The following is a 19,081-nucleotide window of genomic DNA, read 5'->3' as shown; positions in this document are numbered from 1 at the left end:
AGATACCAGCACCCTGTGCTAGAGCTGTCCCTCAGCAATTGTCTTTTGAATTATCAGTGTAAATTTTCCCACAATTCCCCTCCCAGTTGGTATCTGCACTCTCTCCAAGAGGAAGATGAAAAAGTGATCTCCTTATTGCAGCACTCTATTAACACAACAGGGAATGTCGGCCAAACCACAGACACTCGGCGGTTAGAAACTGCGACTTAGAACCTTTATGTCGGAATACCCATGGGAGTATATGACAGAAACCTTCCTTAAGATATAATACACTATGTGCTGTTTTATAAAGAGTGTTAATGCTAAGAAGAAAGCAGGGAACTATAAAACAAAATTCAGACACATCTTGACCTTAAACACAATGCTAGATGACTCTTGCACACAAGCCTACATAACTTATTTCATATTATTTATGACAATAACAATAATAATAATAATAATAATAATAATAATAATAACAATAATAATAATAATAATAATAATAATAATAATAATAATAATAATAATAATAATAATAATAATAATAATAATAATAATAAATAAACACACAAACAAACAAACAAATAAATAAATAAAATGTGTTATTATTATTATTACTATAATTATTAATAATAATGATAACAATAATAATAATAATAATAATAGCTGCAGGCAGCAATACACAGGGTCCAATTTATTGTTTTCTGCGAAATACATCACAAGTTACAAAGGTAAACATCGTGGACACACGTCTGGAGCAATCAACCTGGCCTTACGTCTTCATGTTTCTTTTCTGGTGCTGAGTTTAAATATTTCTGAAGAACAGTGTTTTAAGAATTATGATCAGCACATATTGGAAAACATTTTTTTTTCTGTGAGTTTGTACCATATCACGGCTTCTATTTTTCAGACACCTTGCTGGATCTTGAACGCATCATCTCGCAAATCTCATCTTGTTCATTTTGCTTAAAAACAGTGGCATGTCAGCCAAGCAGTGCCAGCTGAATACTTGGGGTCAAATTTGTTGGTTATTCACTAGTTTGTGTTCTGTATGTGGATGTATTTGGTTGAAACTTAAACCACAAAATGTTTGTGACATACTGGTTCAAACGAGATGTGAAACGTGTTCGTAGCTTGTGCCGTTCTTCTGTTTCAAATGGTTTTAGATTAAAAAATTCAGAGTATTTTTCCGGAACAATAACAATTGCCCTGCGGGCTGGACCCCTAAATATAGCTGCAGGCAGCAATGCACGGAATCCAGGTTAGTTGCGTTTGTCAAAAATTACAGTTTTCTGAGTTCCCAAGGAACGCAGCATCAGTTCAAACAGATTTTCCACAGTTCCCATGGAACACAGCATTACTTCCTACCAACACGAGTTACAATTTTTAGAGTTCCCATGGAACACAGCATCGGCTCCCTCTCGTCTTGACCCGGCGCAGATCCTGCCCCAAGCAACCAATACACACCAATGTTGTCTACCTCATGCGAAGCCCCCCCAGAGCCACAACCTGCACATATGTAACAAATTGGATGATGATTTCACAATTCGTCCGCTTCCACCACCACAGCCCGCCCCGCTCCGCCAACGTTCGGCTATTTCCGGTAGACTGACAACAGTTCTTCACTAATTCCTGCTCCAAATAGATCAATGTGGCTCATACTTGGACCACAAAATGTCAGAACCACCACGAATATAACAACACTTAATTCATGTCTGTGGGTTCGGGGGTTTCTGTGCATCAGATACTTTCATCTGGAATAATGCCAAGGAGAAAACTTAAAAAAATAAGAAGAAAAACAAACAAAAGGGGAAGGAACAAAAACAATTAATATAGCTGCAGGCAGCAATACACCACCCCTAGGTGCCGGGGGTGGTGTATTGCTTGTGGTGGTCCTGCGCCAAGCACACTCGGCTACGTGGGTGGGCGCTTGGGGCTTGTGGCCACGTGGGGCATCTAGCCGGTTGCGGTATGGTGGGCCTGGGCTTTGTGTGGGGCGTTGGTGGGCATGGGGGCCCCGCCGGCCCGGGCGGTTCTGGCAGGGTGTGTCTTCACGGGCTCCCAGCTTCTCTGGAGTCTGGGGGGGCCTCCTGTGGGCATGGTGCGGTCGTAGAGTGTCTATACACCTGCAGGTATCAGGGGTGGCTGTCTTTTCCTCTGCTTGGAGGCGCGACAATATAATTCCGACCTCATACCAGAACTTATCGGGCCAAGTCGTGTGCACTCGTCGGTGAACACACACACACACGCACACAAACGCACACACGCACACGCGCACATACGCAGCAAAGCACACACGCACACACGCACACACACACACACACACACACACACACACACACACACACACACACACACACACACACACACACACACATAGAAGTGGGCTCATCACAGGCACATATACACCACCAGCACCTGCTGTGAACACACCCCCGAAAACCCTCCTGATTACTTCCCTCTCCTTTTCTTCCTCATTTACTTCCATAGCTATCGGCCACGTGCCAAATTGCTGTTCCATTTTTCCTGGACTTGATCCATTCTGTTTTGTCGATACATGTTGTTCTCTGATGTTTCTATGTTTTTGTTTTTCTGTGAACATAAGACCGTTCTACAAAGAGGGGGATTGGTGGCAATTTTGTGTAACAAAAAAGCTGTGCTCTTGTCTTCCCACAGGTCGTTCCCAGGACAGAGTTACTGAACCATTTTTGGATGATTAAAGAATGAATAAAGAGTTGTATTGCAGGTTGAGAAGTTGAACTCCACTTGCAGACTAACTCAGTCCTAGATGCAATGGCATACAAATATTCTGTGTTGTATGACAAAAATGCTGATAGAACATTTTTTTTTTTTATAAATAAATAACTCAACAAAAACATCTCTTGAAATAAAAAGTAATAAATATTACATTACATTACATTTAGCAGACGCTAAATATATACATAAATAAATAAATATCTGGGGGAAAACAACACAAATTAGAGTTATCAGAGTTTCATTGAATACAACATTAATTCCAAGTTTTCCCGAGTTCCGTGAACGCAGCATCACTTTCCTGTTTTTGGAACCCTTTCAGCTGGAGAGCCGTGTGTCAGCACAGGGTCGAGGTTGGTCGTGTTAGTTACGAGTTTTCAGAGTTCCTGTGAAACGCAGCATCACTTCCTACCGATACCAATTACAACTTTACAAATACACAGCATCACTTCGTCCTGTCGCTTGTCTTTACCCGGTCCTGTGCCGGGTAAAGACAAGCACACCAATGGAGTGCAGAGCGTAGCTCACTGGCTGATGTGCCCCATGCAAAAGCCCCTGGCCCAGAGCAACAATCTGCCCATATATAACAATTTAGATGATGATGTCAGCGTCCTGTTCCGCCACCCCAGTCCCCTCGCCGCTCCGCCAATTCAGTCCATTCACTCAGCTACTTCCGTTATGTTGGCTTTGCGTCCTAGAGAAAAACGTTTTTTAAATAGGTCCTGCTCAAAATATAGATCGTTGTGAATATTTTGACTAGAATATATTAAGATTAATGTTATAACTAACTACAATCAAGATGACGTATACTATGTTATAAGGAAAAAAAATATGTCTTTTACTGTGAAATATAACATTTATTCTAGACCATTACTTAGACATTTATTTATGTACTATGGAAGGACTAATATGTAACTGCCTTCACAGATGTGTGTTTTTCAACCTTATTCTCTACCCTGTCGCCACTCTTAAATGCCTCCTCCTTTTTCAAATGAAGCCGTCTGCGTTTGGCTGTAAACCAGGGCTTGTCATTGTTATAACTCACCGTGGTGTGTGTTGGAATAGAGCTGTGCTCTCAGGGGCTGATATATGACGTCTCAGCGTCGGTGACCCAGACGGTGATTCGAGTTGTGGACGGTGGTGAAGCGGTGATCTATGTTCTCCTCTCTGCTTGGACAGTTAATAAACTGCTTATATTTTGGGAGTTTGTGTCTTATATCCCCTTGTGTGCTGTGTCGTGCAATAATGATGCAGTGACGGAGTGATGACTATTGTCTATGGCCAGTTGGTACTCTATTACAGTTCCCATGGCGGTTTGGTGCCGTGTCGGGCAATGAATATGCAGTGATGAAATGACGCGGTGATGACTCTCCGTGACCAATTAAAGTTTTCCGAGTTCTTGTGAAACACAGCATTACTTTCTACCTACGGTAGCCCTGAGTGCTCGACGCACTGCAACTTAAGAAAACACATGCAAATAGACAAAACACAAGCAAAACATTTGAATCGTTCGCGAACATCACCACACTACCACGGACCCGGTAGAAGCTGTTTTCTCTGGAACATCGCACTTAAATGGCTTGAATATAAACTGTGGAATGTTGTGAAAGTTGGTTTTTTTTCTATTTATTAATTGCATGGCGGAAGCAGATGGAGGATTTGGACGGGGTGGTCTCACGTGGCATGATTGGTGGTTGCAGCAACAGGTTGTGACTTGTTTAAATTCTTATACATAATTACAGACACAAAATTATTTATTTTAGTATATTTTATTGCAGAAAAATTAGTGCATACGGTGTGGCTCACCTCTGTAATGTGGTTTTACCTTTGTGTTTTCTGTTAATGCTTTTGTGTTTCATGTTAATGCGTTTGTGTTTTTTGCTTGTCTTTTGTCTGTTTGCATGTGTTTCTTAAGTTGCAGTGCATTGAGCTCTTAGGGCCACCGTACCTACCAACACGAGTTACAATTTTCAGAGTTCTCATGGAACACAGCATTAGCTCCTGCTGTCTGTTGTCTTGACCCGGTGCAGATCCTGCATGAAGCAACCAATACACACCAATGGGGTCTAAACCGCGCCCAATGCAAAAGCCCCCCCAGAGCCACACCCTGCACATATATAACAAATTGGATAATGATGTCACAAAGCGCCCTGCTCCACCACCCCAGCCCGCTCCACCACCACAGCCCGCCCTGCTCTTCCAACGTTCAGCTACTTATTACTCGGCTACTTAATGCTACGTATTTCGACTACGGTTTTTCACTAATTCCTGCTCCAAACATAGATCTAATATGTGGATCAAACTTGGACCACAGAATGTCTGGAATGCCCCAAATCCAACAACACTTCATTCATGCCTGTGGATTCTGTGGTTGCTGTGCGTCAGACATGTTAAGCCAGAAAAATGCCTAGGAGGAAAATAATAATAAAAATCTTCAACAAAAACAATAGGGTTCCAGCCCTGTGGGCTGGACCCCTAAAAATCTGAACAAAAACAATATGGTTTTCGCCCTTCGGGCTGGACGCCTAATAATAATAAAAATCGGAACGAAAACAACATCATTAGGGTTCCCGCCCCAATGATGTCACAAGGCGGTCCGCTTCACCACACCTGGTACCTTTGCTTGTCTAGTTCCGGTACGTCAGCTCTGGTAAAACGTTTTTTCATGGGTAAATGCAATGTGGATCAAACTTGGCCCACAGAATGTGTAGACAGCCCCGAATGCAAACCTATTCATTTGTGTCCCTAGGTTCAACGGTTTCTGAGCATCAGCCAGTATCACATTACAGTGACATGTGATTGTGTCCAGAAGAATAAGAATAAGAAAAACAACAGGGTGCCAGCACTTCAGGCTGGACCCCCAAAAATAATAATAATAATAATATTAATGATAATAATAATAATAATAATAATAACATTTTGTTTATTTTAAAATGGAAAAGGGGGCTTTTGAATCTTCTAATTCTCATTCTGGGTTCTCATGTAAAAAATGTTCTCCAGACAACACAAAATGTTTCGTACCTCCTCCCTGAGAACCCTTTTTGGAAGCCCTTTTTTTTCTGAGCGTGCACAAGCATAACCCCGCCGTTAAGGACATCAGCTTGGAAACAGACCACACACTGACAGGGACATTCACCCTTTCTCCAGATGGACCCTTATCCTGCAAAAGCCTTGTTTATACAGGCTTTACTTAATATTCCACTAAGATGGTTCTTTTTTTTTTTGTTATCTGTTCTTCCACAATATTTTCTCACATAAGTTAGCCGACCCAAAAGCAACGTCTTCTAATGTCTGCTGACCATTATCATTGTGTTCTTGGCCTTCATCTTTTCTGACTTGGCCGCTTCTTCTGAACTTGGATGTTATGTTACACCAAGTTTAAGTGTGATGCATTTCTTATGTGTGTACGTGTGTGTGTGTGTGTGTGTGTGTGTGTGTGTGTGTGTGTGTGTGTGTGTGTGTGTGTGTGTGTGTGTGTGTCGGGGGGGGGGCAGTGTTCCTTCCCACGAAGATGTTCCCTGTACATACCTCTCATTCCAAGGAACAGTGAGTCAACGCTCATCGCGCACATATAGACTTCTCCGCCAAATGATTTTCATGGATTTGCAGCAGTGGGACGGAAATTATTTTCAACCCCTGAGTGAAGACATCATCATAGATTAAGGTTAAAAAAAACTACACTTTTTTTTCAGAGTCTAGGATATGTCATCGCTTTGCTCTTTTATTTGTCCCGAGCGACAAGAATCATCTAATGTTGCAACATTTTTGAACATCTTTCAAAAAACACTTCCAAACCAATTGAGAGTGGATTTCTTTTACGGATTGAGAGTTGTGTTTGTGTGATTGGGTGAATGTAGAGAATTTGGAGAAATTATAAAATGTACTTATTCATTAACTTTTACTTATTATTATACAACTTATTTATTAACTATTAAATTATTAAATGAACGATTTGTTTTTACGTCAATAAAACGATTAGAAACATAGATTCCACATATTTCAAATCAAAAAAAAATTGACCTCTTATAAAAAGGATCAAATGAAAATGACAAAAGACAATGCTCACATGGGTAATTTGATTCATTTTAAGATGCCATCCTCATAACAGATGGATGCAGTTTACTATGGTGATCATTGTAAAGTAAAACGTTATAATATACCCAAAACAGCTTTGTTTCAGATGTTGCTGCTACGTGATCAATAAAAGCTAAGAACACAAACTTAAGGTTGTACTGAGGTGAAGACAAAAAATGTACCATGGAACAATAAAAGGACGTACCATTCAACATAAAAGGATGTACCATTCAACATAAAAGGATGTACCATTCAACAATAAAAGGATGTACCATTCAACATAAAAGGATGTACCATTCAACAGAAAGGATGTACCATTAAACAACAAAAGGATGTACCATTCAACATAAAAGGATGTACCATTCAACAATAAAAGGATGTACCATTCAACATAAAAGTATGTACCATTCAACAATAAAAGGATGTACCATTCAACATAAAGAATGTACCATTCAACAATAAAAGGATGTACCATTCAACAATAATAGGATGTACCATTCAACAATAAAAGGATGTACCATTCAACAATAAAAGGATGTACCATTCAACAATAATAGGATGTACCATTCAACAATAAAAGGATGTACCATTCAACAGAAAGGATGTACCATTCAAGTTAAAAAGATGAACCATTCAACATGAAAAGATCTACCATTCAACATGAAAAGACGTACCATTCAACATAAAAAGATTTACCATTCAACATAAAAAGACGTACCATTCAACATAAAAACACGTACCATTCAGCATAAAAAGATCTACCATTCAACATAAAAAGATCTACCATTCAACATAAAGGATGTACCATTCAAGTTAATCAATAGAAATGTAACCAGAAAAGCACCGACCACACCAAACAGCATTGGCCCACACCCGATACATACTTTCTTTTTATTTTGTTTCTCTTATCTTGGTCCTATTCTGTGAGTAGGTGCAGGTTCAACTAGGGAGGCTCGACAGAGTGCCGGAGTTGGCCCCCACCCCAGAAAGAACAAAAAAGCAGCGATGCATTTGGCTCTCTCCAGCGGTCTCTATTCCTTTGTGTGGTGTAACACACGGAACAGAAGTTTCCCGGTAATGAGATCACCGCTGCACCTTCAAGGCAACAGTGAACACGGGCTCCGGGAAAAAAGAGAGAGAAGGACACTGATCCCGAGTCGTGAGCGGATCCCTGATTAATAGCTTGCCGACGCCTCGGGTTTAATCTGCAACATAAAACACGGTTTGCATTAATAAAGTGATATCCTTAAAGACTGGTCAAGCCTTTATGGGACAAATAATGTATGAGTTGATCTAAGCGGTGTCTTGGAATTACTCCAAGGTTAAGTGGTAATCCCATATCCATCAACACTTGAATTCCAATAGAAATGTCTTGCCACTATGCGTTTATTGGAAGGAGCACTTATAGAGTCTGATAACTATCATTCACTAACCATTACCTTACGCTCAGAAAAATGATCCGTGAGACCATCTACATATTTATCTCTCCGTCTACTCGATACTCGCGCGGGGGGGTTCATTATCAATATTGCGGCGCAATTTTGCGAAAATCCGACGGATGAGACATAAGCGCCCGAGATTCATTGGTTTTACATGGTGTGCCAAATACACTCTAGGACTAATGAAAGGAGTCGTCCGCACCGCGAGCACCCCAAATGAGGCGGTGACATTGCGGCTGTTAAATGTCGCCATAAACTTCGGACGCTTGACAAGTCTATTGCCGAGCTTAAAACAGAAACCATGGAAACCGGTGCGTCCCAGATGACAACCACCGGTTTGATCCGTGGGGGGGTTGCTTCCCCCCTTTTCAGTGGAGGACACACACGTCCCCCCCTGGTCGGCGTGGCTTCAAACCCCCCCAAGCGCCGTTTCCGCTCCAGGACGCGGAACCCAGCCCGGCCCTCTGGGGGATGAGAAGCACGCGCGACGCAGCGTAACCCGTATTTCCGTTTCGCAATCTGGTGTTTTGCAACCCGGTGACCTCAGGGAGATGGAGGTGCGCAAGTCATGTCCCCAAATGTAGGCGGTGTCGGGGGGGGAAAAAAAAAACAGGGCGCCGCTAAAAATAACCACGCCTCAAATAACCTTTGCGGATGCCGAAAATGTCGAGCAGTGGTGAAATAGTTTCTGTCGGGCGTTCGTGATTGTAGAGGCATGTGACGAGCGCGACGTTGCTCAATGTGCTGAATCTCGCCCTTTTTGGCCGTTCCGCCCTCATCGACGAGCACGCGTCGCCGTCTGTCTCAACGGTTGACGGCTTTGAGTGCGCTTTCCTTCATTACAGTATGAAAAAAAAATATTCTAAACGCCACAAAAAACACTGTCCACGTCACGATCAAACTGTTGATGAAAAGGGACACTTTGGTTCGATGAGACTGGAATGGCCTCTGGCGCTGCTTCCACTATTTGTCTTTACCAGACATAACGAAGAAGTCTGACGATTAACGAAACCAAACGGGTTAAAGGTCATCGGGTGTATCTACATTGCCGGCCAGCTGGAGGCCGAGTAAAAACCTGAAAACAATGTCACAGCCCGACAAAAATAAGTCCTTGTGAGGCCCAATGCACCACTGAGTCCCGTGCTCGGAAATCACAACCGTGGGATAGCCAGGGCCGTGATTCCCAACCTGAGGTGCTAGACCCCCACAGGGGGTCGCCAAAGATCACCGGGGGGGGGGGGGGGGGGGGGGGGTGAGGCCTTGGGCGATTTCAGGCGTTTCCTAATTGTTAAATATTGGCTAAAAAAAAAGATCTGCGTGAGTGTAAGTACAATATAACATAAAATTTCTGACAAAATCCACGACTCTATGTTATAATGTTTGGTAAGACCTAAAAAAGGTTGTAAATAATAATAATAAAAAAAAAACTAATGAATGCATGGGGGCAACTCGTCATTAAAACAGAGAGGTCTCAGATTGAATCAGCTTTGATTTAGGGGGTCTCTGGGGGGGAAAAAAAAGGTTGGGAACCCCTGACCCAGGGGGGCCACATTTGGTACGGACCCCCCCCCCCCCCCCACCCCCAATAGGTGATAAAATCTGAGCGAACTTGCTGCGACATTGCGGTGGTATGAAACTCATTTGAACATGAAAGGCGAGCTGTCACCGTGGACGGGAAGCGCTGAGTCACAGCTGCTCCGCTGCCAGAACAGGTAGCAAAGCAATTGTAAATCACGACGGTGCTAAACGGAACAAGCAGCCATGTTTGATGCCTTCTGTTTGACTTTCTCTCCCCGTCGAGGAATCAAAGTAAAATGTGGCAGGGACACGGTGACCCGGCTCCGGGGCTTTGAGAGATAAGTTACCTGCCTTGAGTTACCTTTTTGGGGGGCTGGAGAAAAAAGAGAATGTGGGGTCATTCTGTTGTGGCGCTGGGAGAGCAGACGTTTCTCTTTCAATTACGGACTGAGCTTAGTATTTACCCACACACACGCACGCACGCGCGCACACACACACACACACACACACACACACACGCTCACGCACACCCACACACACACACACACACACACACACACACACACATTCCCTCTCTCTCTCTCTCTCTCTCACACACACACACACACACTCTTGCGATATTGAACCTAATGTCTTGGAGACGCTACAACTTTTCTCTCGCTCCTGATGAATTGGCCGGTGTTGATTTTTCATTACTGATGATGAAAGGCTCACACTAATGCAGGGAATGAATTAGTTTGTCCATCCATCCATTTTTCTTAATTTCATCCATTTACCGCGCATTCCATCAACGAGGAGCCATCTCGCAAAGGATGTTCCATTTGAAAAAGCCGTTATCTCCGACCCCAAAATGACAACTATTACTCCATTATAATAAATTACCGCTCATAATCAGATATGCCAGGGGAAGCAGCATCCTGTCCACGCAAACCGATCTGGAGGGAGTGACTATGCTTTTAGTGAAAGCAAAAGAGGGAGAGAATAAGAAAGTCTTTAAGCCCGTCTGGGCCCCTGCCAACTTGTCTAACCTTTGCTCTCTTGGTTTGGGAGTTAGCGAGTTTCCTTTTTCCTCTGACATCACTCTCCGGGATCCACACAATGATAATATGGCCCCAATTGCATGACATTACTTCTTTCTTCAATGCACATGGGAGAACTGTGTTAAAAATCCCTCACGACCACGGTCTGACTGCAGTTTCCAGCGAGCACCAGCTGCACAGCTGGTGTCAATGGGAGAGTCAGAACGGATACACAAATTCCAGACGGTTATGAAGCAGCGAAAACATTTCCTTAGGCAGGACTCCTTTCACGGCACTAGTAGCCTACGGCGGGCTGCCTTGCTATGGGGCAAAGCGTGTCCAATTAACCCCGTAACTCTTAATTAGTAAATTATACTATTATACAGTGTCACATGCATGAGTGCTCCTGTGTTTTCTGATACCTCATGTACGATTATTAAGGACCATAAATGTGCTCAATTTATTTTTGGAGTGGAGCGCGCAACTTTGCGTAGGTAGATATCAATTTCAAGTCAGGACAGGAAAGTACTCCATGTGTTGTTAATGTAACACACTTACCTCACTTATGTAGAGATATTGGCAATGCTGTATATAATATTGTTCTACTACTAGGTTAGATGGAACCTTTTACATGTAAAATGGATTTTTACTACACCCCTAATTGGAGACATTTTTTGCCAGCTTGAGGGCATTGAACCCCGTGTTATCTCAGTATCCTCCGGTATGCCGCCAGTATCCGTCAAATTCATTGTAATCACCCTCAGCCTGCTCTTAAACTCCCATGTCTACTATATACAGACCCCTGGGAGTCTGGTTGTGAAATTTAAAAGCAAATTGCTGTTAGAAATATGTGTTTTCTCTCCGCGTATCAAATGTTAATTTTTTGTTGTAGCCTGTTGTAGAAATATGAGCCAAATGCGAAAGTAAAGCGCACACAAAGAGGGCAGAAAATATGCACCTTGTGTGATTTTTTTAATGCAACCCAGATGTGAGCGGAGACCATGGAAACAGGTGATGATAGCATTACGCCAGGATTGCAAACAGATGGAGAAGGGCTTGAACCTATTCTTGTGTCACTCTTGGGGTCATAAATAAAGATTTTTTTTTGTTCTCTGATGAGATGATTTTTGTGCGAATAATGCTCAACGTACTCTGACTTTTATTTGAGGAAGATCCATAGGGCCTCCTCCAGGGATCAATGCTTTTTTCAAGGGAAAATAAATCTTTCTTCACTAAAAACACATTTTATTGATAACAAAGTGTCCATTGTATACATGTGTCCATTTAAAGCTCAAACCAGCCAGCAACTCAAAATCCTAGTGACACGGTTATGGATAAGCTTAACTAATGCACACTGTGGATTCAGTATATCCATCTACATAGTCAGTACTTGGACAAAAGTGCTGAAGTTGGTGTCTTCAACCAGTTCCCATTCTGCTGGGGGATCCAGTCCCAGACCCAGTCCCTGTCCCCGTCCCCGTCCTCAGTCCCCCGTCCTCAGTCCCCATCCCCGTCCCCAGTCCCAGTCCCCAGTCCCCGTCAGCAGTTCCCACTCCCAGTCCCCGTCCCCGTCCCTAGTCCCAGTCACAGTCCCCAGTTCCCAGTCCCTGTCCCCAGTTCCCAGTCCTCGTTCCCGTCCCCAGTCCCCGTCCCCGTCGGCCTCTCCTCGTTCCCAGTTGCACAGCTTCGGTTTCAGTACGAGGGAGTTTCTCCTGGTCCTTCCGCATGCGTGTCTGCTTCGCATCAGGTGAAGCTATCGGCATGGATGGAATGCCTCCAGCAATCAGCCTTGATGCAGCGGCTGGCGGAGCCGCCCTGGGAGACGGAGGAGCGCCACTGTACGTGTCGGAGCGGACGCAGCGCGCCGCAGGACACTGTGCAGACGCTGCTGGCGTGGCAGGCTGGCCACCCCCGAGACACGGCTATTTAGCCAGCAATTACACCTCGCAGGACTGAGAGAAGCAATGACCACCCTGCAACCCGCCCCCGCCCCCCTACATCCCCGACCCCAAAGGAAGAAAAAAAAACAAAAAAAAAAAATACAAGGAATATCCATCTTGTAACCTCATCTCCCAAAATCAAAGTTTTGAGTCGAAGTTTGAGCATTGACGAACATCTGCAGGAAAGGAACTGTGGCTAAATCGGGCGTTTCACTCAGGAACGTTAAGTATGAGTTTCGGAACTTGTAAAACATTTTTTTCATATTAGTCCAGAGAATTGTGAGCAGATTTAGGTGGGGGGCTGAGTGCGTTGACAGTGAAGGAGTTGCGCCGGCGACACATCTCAGGCCTTCCCTCGCGGTGCCGGAACACAGCTGGCCGGCCGTCCCGCTCAACCGGGCCCGCGCTGCGTGAAAAGCGGGTGTAAAAAGTCTTGCCTGGAAGCACAGAATCAAGCACCTTCGCATTTTTAAATTCTGCCACCCTGGGAGGAGCTGCCCATCCAGCCATTTGGGAAAGCGGGAGAGCGAAAGAGAGAGAGGTCTTTCACGGTAACGGAAACATAAGAAAGCAACACCTTGGCCCAGCGTGGTGCCACTCCACCACGCAAGTGACAAAAAAAAAAAAAAAAGAAGGCCGTAGAATCATTAAACGTCGGTGTGAAATGATTTATTTAGGCCCCCGAGAGCTGACAACATCACCCCGGGAGCATTAAAGATGCTCTCTGTTTTTCCGATTTCACACATTCTGTAACATGTTTATGCAGCTGGATTGTTTTATTGGGGCAATTGAATTAAGTTTCTGATACTGTAAGCGAGTTGAAGTACCAGGCTCTGGGGTACACTACAAGTGCCACACCTGTCAGCACTCTGCGCTCGGCTGGATTTGGCCAAAGTGAAGTGTTTTTGTTTTCTTTATAAACTACGTTCAACTGCAGCAGGAGAATTTACAGTTTGATGAACTCACCGGGAGTTTGTGTGTGTGCGTGTGTGTGTGTGTGTGTGCGCGCGCGCGCACATGTGTGTGTGTGCGTGTGTGCGTGAGTGCATGTGCGTGCGTGCCGTCAAAGCAAACTGCATCTTAATTTGATACCTTGCCCGGCTCTCCCTGGATCTTAACAGCCCTTGCAAGTAATTATATTTTGTTCCCAAGCTTTTTTTTTTTTTTTTTTTTGCGTCTCCCGAAACTGTGGATTAAGAGCTACTACTGTTCTTAAAGGCAGGGCTTAGTTGCGGTCTGCTCGGGAGGATCAACTCATTTCCTTTTGCTTCACAAGGAAGTGCGGAGAGTTGTCTTGGAAGATCAATGTCTCCTCCTTTGTCCCATCAGCCGTGCAGCCTCTGTCCCACGATGGCAGCGGGGAGGTTGTTGGGGTTGTGCGACGCTTGACTGGAGAGCGCCGAGGACCATCTGACCTTCCCCTGGAGCCCCAAACCAAACCCCCGATGGGGTGCTCTATAGGTCGTGGCCACAGCTGATTCATTTGAACGTCCTGTGTATCAGCACGTCCCCCTCCTCCAGATTTACTTAATAGGCTTTATTCTGCTGTGACACTCTGTAAAAAACCTATTATACCTTCTATCTATCAATCTATCTATCTATCTATCTATCTATCTATCTATCTATCTATCGATCTATCTATCTATCTATCTATCTATCTATCTATCTATCTATCTATCTATCTATCTATCTATCTATCTATCTATCTATCTATCGATCTATCGATCTATCTATCTACCTTTCTGTCTATCTATATGTCTGTCTGTCTGTCTGTCTATCTACCTGTTTGTCTGTCTGTCTGTCTGTCTGTCTGTCTATCTATCTATCTATCTATCTATCTATCTATCTATCTATCTATCTATCTATCTATCTATCCATCTATCTGTCTGTCTGTCTGTCTGTCTGTCTATCTATCTATCTATCTATCTATCTATCTATCTATCTATCTATCTATCTATCTTTGTTGAGCTATACTAATCTCCACAATGATTGGCTTACATTGCATTCAACAACATTTAAATGATTGTTAACTGTTTTGGGGAGAAGACTGCGAAACAAAGAAAACATCTTTCATTGACATCCTTTTCATAGAAATGCGTCTGTAAAGAAACAAAAACAGAACAAATGGATTTCATTATGTTGATTCTGCATCACACACACACACACACACACACAACTTGAAAGCGGCATTGCATCTGATTTCCGATCTCTCGCAGCAGAACAGAGGGCCGGGGAAACCAGATCTCGGCGTGGAACAGCAGACCCTCATTTGGAAAGGTTGCCAAGACAAGATAGGGAAACAAAATAAACAAGGGCTCACTGCACCATCCTTCACCGAGCGCAAGAATGTTTAGGCTCACCAGCCACGCCAATGCCGTGATGACACTTCTGATCTATACTTTCTGCAGCCCTTCACCTTTGATGAAACCCAGCAACGGCGGACATCACACACACACACACACACACACGCACAAACACACACACGCACGTGCACACACACACATGCGCAAACACACACACATGCGCACACACACACACACACACACACACACACACACACACACACACACACACACACTCACAGGACCATTTGTTTTGTTAAGTATGTGCTAAACGCTACAAGGTGATTATCAGTGGTTTAGTGTGCCACTTGGCACCATTTTTTTTTGTCGGAACCCAAAAGCTTTATTAAAACGAGTGGAAACAGCAGCTCTCACGGCCTCCTTGAACTTCACAGCGGTGCCTCCCTGTCCCTGAGCCCCACCGCCGACTGACAGGATTCATAACCTAGATAACAGGCAAAAGGCAAACCAAACATTTAGGATTAAAAAAAAAAAAGGAAAAAATAAAAGCACGAGTCAGTGTCGTGGTTCTGACTAAAAGTGCTTCTTTGTAAAAAAAAAAAGCCGCCTTCACCTTTGTCGATGAACCCGAAACCTATTTGAAAACGATTCATTATAACGGCTCCTAATAAGATGAGGGTCTTCTGTGGGTGATTCTTTACAAAACGGGACGGTTTTGCAGACCAGGCCTCTCTCCAAAAAAACTGTGAGACAAAGCACAAAAACTGGAGAATCAACTCGATAAAGTTCATTTTCCCATAGGACTTGACAGGCGATTAACAAACTGGTACACATTCCCAACTTCTATCTCACAGCTTGTGTCTAGGTTTGTCATTTGGTTACCTGATGAATCTCTGAAAGAATTCTTTACAATCGGCGGGATTAGGTGCTTTGCCTGGTTCTCCCCCACCCCCCTCCGCCCTAATGAGTGTGAAGGCATTAGAGAGCCCACAGCATGGGAGCCTGCGGGTTTGGGCTCCGGCTCGCAAAAAGAGGTGCTCAAGAGAGGTTGTTATTATTTTAAAGCATTTATTCAGAATTGCACAGCGTTGCTTTTGCTACAGGTCCCCAAAAGGCTGGTTTTACACTGTCTACACGCATTACCGCCGCGGCCCGTTGAGGACTGATCCTGTCAGCCACATCTTTCCTGCAGCCGGGGCCACCCAGCCTGGATGTGCCTCCAACATGTCATCCCTCTGTGTGGTCCCCGACAAAGGAGAGGCAGAGGGACAGGGGAAAGCACCGCAGTGCCAACGCGGAGAAAGAGAACGAGAGAGATGTTTCTAAATATGACAGTGTCGTCAATGGGAAGAGAGCGCGGGGGAAGGAGAGGGGAGGAGAGAAAGGGAAGAAAAGAAATCTGTCCAACAAAAAAAAAGTGAATAAACATAATAAAAGTTATGCGGTGGTGCTAAAATACGGTGCATTGCTGACTTATTTATTTTTCCCCTTATAATTAAACTACCGACCACTAAGGGGAAACTCCATTAGACATTTCAGAAGATTTGCATAGATGCCAACCCCATTTGTAGAAAGATAGTTTTGATTGTTTGTGTATGGATGACACATAAAAGTCAGGTCCAACAACAGCATCAAAAGACAGATCATTTATTAGTGCAGCTCAGAAGAGAACCTTAAATGGCTTCGGAGAAGACCTCAAACAAACATATAAAACACAAAATTAATATTTTTTTAAATCGGTTATTTACAATGTGATAATGACGCACAATAAACAATGGAACACTGGTTCGGCTCCAGGCCACATTTTCCCTTTCATCTCGAACCTATAATAACTTTGAGTATCGTAACATCATCATCTAATCGTCTCGCTGCTTATCGGTTTTACGAGTCTGTTTTATTTAAAGGGAATAGTCACAGTTTGAACTAAAAAGATATTTGGTTTCGTCTTTGAGGATCTGCATTCAGAATCGATTTTGCATCTGGATTTCAAAAACGATTAAACTGATAAATTGCCGTTTTTCTTACATTAAGGGCTCATGTATCATGGTTTTGGCCCTTTAAAATAACTCTACCAAGCCATTGAATGGCTAAAAAAAAACCATGGTACTTATACCTTCTGTTCATATTGCATCTTAATCTGGTACAGCAGCAAAAGCACTGAATCCTTTCACAAACACATTGTAGACCAAACAATTAGTGACAAACACTAACATGCAGCAAAGATATGGTTTTTACAAAGTTTAATATTTGTAGATTTATGGCCAGCCTAATTCTTTGTATTCTAAATATTAGCTTTCCATCTGAAATCAATCATACGCATTTGATTCAAAGTGTATACAATAGAGCCTCTGAAATGACCAGGCTTGCCTAATGGAAAAACAAAGGGTGCATGCGTTAACTGGGAAACAGATGGAAATGATTTGTTTGTTGATATCCAAACTGATATGTAAGAAGGAATGCTGTGGTCGTCGAAATGAGGAAAGGGTGAAAATGGCACTGTCTGGCAAATAGGGGAGGAAGACGCTATTAGTTTAGGGCCTTTTTGGCAAGGTTTGTCTTTCTCCGGGGAAGAGGGAGCTTTCTGTGGCCACAGATGAAAGACAACATGTTGAACAGGATTTTCGGAGCATGGAGCACATTACATGCTGGCTCTGCACCTGTAACTCAGGGGTCAGAAGAGGAAGTGGAGCAAGGAGAGATTGTTTCTTGTTACGTCTTAAAGAAAACATATTACAGTACGAAGGAATTAAGGAGCATTATTTATACTTTCTGAAAAGAAACAAGAAGGATTTTCATCCATAATTTATCTGCGTACACTTTTACTCTTGTGCCTAAGGTCCCGACAACTCCCATGCCCTGATACCCCCCCCCCCCCCCCCACACCCCCAACAGAAATGAAGTCAAATTCTCTAAAATCATTAAATCTAGCCATATCTTCTTTTTTCTTTAGTTGTGATTTTGTTGAGGTTAGGGGATTTATATGACTGTTTATATTACTCGCCTACAGGGGACGTTACATGGAACCGACGCTCTGTATCACCGACCGCCGGTCAGATTCCAAACTCTGACGCGTTCGCTCAGACGCTCCACCTCTGCTGGTCGTCCAGCAACGCCATCGCTACTTGGTCTCCAAAGTCACTCGTCCCAGTGATGACTCGACGGAACGGCCCTCCGCCCCGTGGCAGAACGGCTGAATCACTCTTTGTTTTACGGCGCAAATGAAAGACCGCTTCCTTTCAGATAACACCCAGACAGACCTCTTTACCCTTATTAATACTGTGGGAAAAAAACGGATCCGGCTTTATTTGTTTATATTGTTTATATTCAAGGCTTGGGAAGACTGTGATGCTCAGTTGGTTCCCAAAAAAATCGCACGGACACATTTCGGCGAAAAAGAAGTACCAACGCACCATCACTGAACGATGTCGTTACGGCTGCGCTAAACTTCCTCGCAATTCATGCAATTGGACTCGGAATCCTTCCTCCGCGTTGTTCACTCGTGACGCACTTGACATAAAATGTCCGTAATCCCGGAGAAGGGATATGGCAGGATACGTATTCCTAGTCAGACTTGGAGGAGTCAATTTAACGGTTTGGGATCGCGATTTAACGGCGCCCTGCTCTTGAGCCCCTACATCCCACCTCCCGGAGAGAGAAAGGTGGGAAGCCGGGTTCTCTGCGGGTTTTTCGCTCGCCTCCCATCCCCGCCACGTTTCTCGAAACAATTATTGGCGATCCGCGATCTGGAGAGAGTGAGTAATTATGTTTGCAAAGACGCAAAATCCGTCAAACAATCCATGTCTTTATGCGCAGAATTACGAGAGCTCCCGCGGGAGCACAGGGATAATCAGTGATTTTAACTAACGACGGGCAAACGTTCCAACATCATTCATAAAGAGCGAGGGGGAACGGGCGAGGAAATAATGTCTGTTTTGCATCTTCTGAACATTTTTGTGCATTTATGTGAAAGGTGGAGAGAAAGACTCGAGACTCTCTTTGTTTGTCTTTATTTCCAATGCACAATACATGCATGTGGAGACCCTCACTAATCCAAC

This window comes from Zeus faber, assembly GCF_960531495.2.
Source record: "Zeus faber genome assembly, chromosome: 3".
Classification (NCBI taxonomy): Eukaryota; Metazoa; Chordata; class Actinopteri; order Zeiformes; family Zeidae; genus Zeus; species Zeus faber.
Note: the sequence above shows the minus strand (reverse complement) of the source record.